Here is a 6,150-nt window from a genome sequence, read left to right as displayed (position 1 = left end):
CCAAATCTATGCTATCATCATATTCGTATTTAAGAAATTCAATAATTCCATGTGTTCAGTTTCACGTGTAGTTTGCCTTTAAACTTCTACCGCCCTTAAAATCATTGTTAATATCAAAAAATGAAATCATTGAATATTTTTGGTGGATTTCAACATGGTAAAAAAATTATTTTGTATCAGAAGAAGTATTTACAATGCATATAAATTTGGAATTTGAGTTCAGTTATGGTGTAAATGAGAACTATATTGAAATCTATATATGGAAGTAGATATAAGTACAGTTATATCGCTATGTATCATCGACTTTAGTTTTAAGAGATAATTGGTGTTCGTTAAGAATCTCACATCGAATAATATATTGTCTGAACATCTATTTATAAGGGAGGTAATTCTCACCTGACAAACCAATTTTGTAGAAATTAGTTAAACTTAAAACCACATTTTTTAATATAATATCAAAATAGAAATTAGTTAAACTTAAAACCACATTTTTTAATATAATATCAAAATCAGGTTGAAGATCTGATCCATCACCTACTATCAAATTTCTCCACTCTCCATTTATTTTCACAAGTCACTCTTATAGAAATGACTAGCCAAAGCCACTTTTAAAATTTTACTTATGTCTATGTACTAGTATTTGTATCGTATCTAATGTTTTTGTTTGTGACGGTGCTTCAAAGCAATCAATATTCATTTCAATGAAACAATCCAATGAAATTTATTTGCATCGATGAATTAAAGAGTAAATTAAAGAGTCAACACAGTTCATAATGTTAGAATTATATTCTAATATGAGCTGTTTCACGTGTACTTAGCCTCTAAACTTCTTTCAAACTTCAAATTGTATTACTTCGTTAATTTTAAATGAAATTTTGTTTTGCCAAATCTATGCTATCATCAGATTTCAAAATTTCAATAATTTGTTAAATTTCAATTGCATTTAGGGTTAAACTACTGTCCACATATTTTTATCACATATTTCAAATTTCTAAGTCTTCCTCGAAGTCGTCTTGTCTTGTTTGAAGCTATTTGTTTTTTCAAGTTTTCCATCATCTTATATAATCAGTAATCACACTTGCATCTTTCAACAAATCATAGTCATCCCATTTCAATTAAATCATTCATGACGACTCTTACTACACAAATGTCATTTCTTTTGCTGCTTCTTTTATCTATAACCATATTTCACAGAAGTTTGTCTATAAATGATCACAGGATGGTGTCATGCCATGAGAAAAACCGGCAGATACTTTTAACTTTCAAAAAGGGAATCATTGATCATAATGGTCGAATTTCAACATGGACAACCGAAAATGATTGTTGTTCTTGGGAAGGGATCCACTGTGACAACATTACCGCAAGAGTTACACGAGTTGAACTATCCAAATATTTGAAAGGTGAGATGAATCTTTTTATTTTAAAACTTGAGTTTCTCAGTCACTTGGATTTGAGTTTTAATGAATTTGATAGGATAAGTATTCCATCCAATCACGAAAACATCACACATGTATCTAAACTTCTCTACCTTGACTTATCATGGAATCATTTCATTCACATGGATAATCTTGATTGGCTTTCTCCTCTCTCTTCTTTGAAATATCTCAACCTTTATGGAATTGATCTTCATAAGGAAACCAATTGGCTCCAAGCAGTGGGACAAATTCCTTCACTATTAGAGTTACGGTTACAAGGTTGTAACCTAAATAACCTCATGCCCTACCCATCTATTCAATAGTTGAATTTTTCTTCACTTATAACTCTTGATCTTTTTAACAACAACATCACCTCTCGTTTACCTAATGCATTTTTTAATCTCACCAAAGATATCACCTATCGTGATCTTAGTCACAACCATATACTAGGTGAGATACCTTCAAGCTTGCTAAACCTTCGAAATTTAAGACACCTTGATCTCTCTCATAACCAACTCAGAGGACCCATTCCAGATGAAATAGGCCAATTACCACATATTGAAACACTTGATCTTTCCATGAACATGTTAAGTGGTTTCATTCCTCCAACTCTAGGAAACCTCTCATCCTTACTTTACTTAGATCTTTCCTCTAATAATTATTTTGGTCATATATCAAAAACAACTCTTTCCAAACTAAATAGTTTAGATTCACTAGACTTGAGTAGTTCAAATGTTTTATTTCAATTTGATTTAGATTGGGTTCCTCCTTTTCAACTTTCTAGTCTAGTTTTGTCACATACAAATCAGGGTCCAAACTTTCCATCTTGGATATATACACAAAAGTCACTTCAAATTCTTGACTTATCGAGCTCGGGAATTGCTATAGTAGATAAAAATAAGTTTTTTAGCTTTATACAAGGAATATCAAATCTTTATTTGTCAAATAATTCGATATCCGTAGACATATCAAACCTGACACTAAAGGGTGTTTATTTAGAGTTGGATCACAATAATTTCACAGGACCTCTTTAATTCTAATTTATACTTCATAAACTTGGGAGAAAATGAATTTTCTGGAGCCATACCAATCATGATGTCCAAATATTTAGAATTGATCATATTGAGAGCTAATAAGTTTGAAGGAAACATTCCACCAGAGTTGTTCAAACTTTCTTATTTGTCTCATCTGGACCTTGCACATAACAAACTTTCAGGTTCTATTCCAAAGTGCGTATACAACTTGACTCATATGGTTACTTTTAACATGAATGTATGGTGGATGAGTGTTGTACTTGAGTTGTTTACAAAAGGTCAACATTATTTGTACACAATTGACCCGAAGAGGCGAACTATTGACCTTTCATCCAATAGCTTGTCTGGAGATTTACCATCAGAATTATTTGAACTTGTTCAAGTTCAAACATTAAACCTATCTCACAACGATTTTACTGGAACAATACCAAAGACGATAGGAGGAATGAAAAATATGGAATCTCTAGATCTCTCTAGTAATAAGCTTTATGGTGAAATTCCACAGAGCATGATTCTCTTGAACTTTTTAGAGTATTTGAATCTATCTAACAACAATTTAAAAGGAAAAATCCCAATAGGAACTCAACTTCAAAGTTTTAATGCATCGAGCTACATTGAAAATCCAAACTTGTGCGGAGCTCCTCTAAACAATTGTACCACTGAAGAAGAAAGTCCTAAAACTGCAACACCATCCAGAGAAAATGAGGATGATGACTCTATAAAAGAATCATTATATCTTGGTATGGGAGTTGGATTTGCAGTAGGTTTCTGGGGAATTTGTGGTTCTTTATTTCTGATCAGAAAATGGAGGCACGCATACTTTCAGTTTGTTGATGGAGTGGGTGACAAGCTCTATGTAACTTTGATGATAAAGTTAAATAGCTTTCATAGAAATTGAGCTTCTGCAAGAAATGGTTAGTGAACTATACTTCAAGAGAACTTTAATGATAAAGCTATAGAATATTTTGTTTTATTTATAATTTAGATATAATATATTTTATAAATCATGCAAGGGAGTATTTGTTTTATTATATATCTCTACTAAAAACTTATATCCATTTGATTTTTTCATATTTTTATCAGGCGAATAAATGTGTACTTCAGATGCTGCATTATTATGAGATGAGATCATATGTGATTGTACGGTAGTAGATGCTGAATTCTTCTTCTACTTGTTGTAAATTGTAATGTGGTTAAATAATCTTGGGGCTTGTTCTCCCATGTTATGTATGAGTGTGTTTGTCATTAACTTTTGTGTAACATATAGTAATTATGGACAATATTGTTCATGTTACGGGTTTTATGAAGATATTTTAATTTTAATTTAAATGTTGGACGATGAGTATTTTAAATTTTAACACTTCATCGAACTTGGCCACATATTCTATGTGAGAGAAGTTTTAATTCAGAGAGAGATAAAAAAATATGGAGCTTTAAAAGATTTATATAAAAATGAAGAATTTAATATGAGTGCTCTACTAGAGTTTTTAGAAGGGAACCAAAATAATAAGACACAAGAAGATTATCAAAAGTTAAAAAACAATAAGAGAGTTAAAGGGAGAGACCATAGTTTTTCCTTTGATGACTTCAGAGAGATTAGTATGCTAGAAATTGATATTAGAAATATGGAGAAAATCAATCCAAAAAATTATTGTGATGGCTTAATAGGCGTTGACGGTGAAAGAAAAGAGAAAAAGATGCTAGTGATAATGCATGTGGTGAGGGGTCTTATCCTTAACAATGAGGAATTTGATAACTTTGCCAAAGGACTATTCTGTAAGTGATTTATTTACAATCACGATATATTGCCAGTGGTAGTAAAGTAGATAGCGCACTACATACAACCACGGTTAATACAGTAGAAGAAGAAGAAGAAGAAGAAAAAGAAGAAGAAGAAGAAGAAGAAGAAGAACCTCATAATTCACATCAACATGTCGTAGAGGAATCACTTTATTTTGAATAACCTCATTATATTCAAGTCTCAAATAAACTTCATTCATTAAATCAACTTAGGCGTAAAATCCTCTTCACAATAAAATTCAAATCCAATTAAAAAAATAAATAGAATATACAATTGTATCTCTCAAAACATGAATCAAACGTCTCCATAGTGTTACATGACTAGAGCACGACTTAAAACCCAAAGAACGAAATAAAACTAATAGCTCTTCTACATCTACTCTCTTGCTCAAAGCAACTTTAATCTTTAGTACCTGAGCGATGTCGTTTAAAAATCATTCCAAAAGAAGGGTGAGAATGCACATAATTATCGAAATCATATAATAATAAACAATGTATAACAACATACTGTAGCGGTGAAATTAGTGAGACTAAAGTCATTGAATTGACTTAGCTCATATGTTTTAAATAGAGTCGCCACTGCGCATTATTGTTTCCAAAGGAAATGGGAGAAAGAGCGAATAAAACCCACATAAATTTTTAAAATCAAAACTAATAAACTTATCAGAGATTTGGGTAAGGGGGTTTGTTATGCAAGGGGGGGATTTAAGCACCCCTCACATCTATGGTACTCCATAGGAACCTCTTTGAAAATATTGTTATTATTGTTGTTATTAAAACTGTTTTTGTGTTTTCGTTTAAATAGAGTAGGGGAATAAGAAAAAAAGGTTTTTAAAAGTGAGCTCAATAAGACATCGCATCTTAGGCCTACATACCCCTTAAGTGTAATAGGGAAGTCAAAGCTTTTGTAGTTCCTCTTAAAAGGAAAATAAAGAGCCAAGTGGCCAAAAAAAATTTAGTGTTGAAATTTAACAATAATCAACGGGTTTTTCAAATGTTAAGCTTTAACAATACTTGACAAGGGTTAAAAAATGAGTCAAGCTTTAACAATACAAGGCCCAATGGTCTAAAAGCATTTTCACCGGAAATAATGCTCCTCTTAGTACCAAGGTTTGAAAAGGATTGGTTGAGCATTAACAATACAAAACCAATGATTTATTTTAAAAAGGTTGAGCTTTAAAAATACAAAACTATTTTAAAAAACAAGTGGGGTGCAAAGCTTTAACAATACTAGCACAAAGATAAAAGAGATTGGAAAAGAGATTGAGTACCTTGACAATTTTAGTCAATTCCATTCTCATTCCTTTGGATATTTCAACAACAACTTAAGCAACCAATCAAGGATACCTCAAGTGTGTGTGTGTGTGTGTGTGTGTGTGATAACATGTGTCACAAAAGACAAGCAAGTGAATATAACAAAGAGATCAAGGTAAACTCAAACGATGATGGATGAAAAGGATGTTTATACCTTGGAATCATTTCATGTATGAATGAATATGATGTGATGATGGATGGACAAATATCTCATGCATATGGTTAGTGAACAAAGTATATACAATAATTATACAATGGATAGAGTACAAGTGTACAAGGATAAAAATCAACAAGTATATGTACAAAGACAAGGGGAATGATCAAAGCTACAAGTCATATTAGCAAAGTGAGGCTAAGGATCATGGATTTCAATTAGGGTTTTGGGAAATTAGGATTTTGAATTAAGGTTTGAAACACACCTAAATCTAATTGATTTTAAAATGATTAAAGTACCTAACCATAAAAGAGATTTGGTCTAAAGATACATGGTATGGTCAAAGAGGCATTTAACCTAGTCCTAAAGTAATTACAAAAATATACAAGATCTTACTTGGTGAAAATATAAAAAAAGAAATGATTTTTTTATT

The 6,150-nt window shown here is 31.4% G+C and overlaps 1 pseudogene; it reads left to right on the top strand.

Moving 5' to 3' along the window:
- The first annotated feature begins 1,126 nt into the window (after positions 1 to 1,126).
- Positions 1,127 to 3,358, top strand: LOC131656726 (receptor-like protein EIX2; annotated as a pseudogene).
- Positions 3,359 to 6,150: the final 2,792 nt, after the last annotated feature.

Source organism: Vicia villosa, linkage group LG3, assembly GCF_029867415.1.
Source record: "Vicia villosa cultivar HV-30 ecotype Madison, WI linkage group LG3, Vvil1.0, whole genome shotgun sequence".
In the NCBI taxonomy this organism is placed as follows: Eukaryota; Viridiplantae; Streptophyta; class Magnoliopsida; order Fabales; family Fabaceae; genus Vicia; species Vicia villosa.
This window is presented reverse-complemented; position numbering and strand designations above follow the sequence as displayed.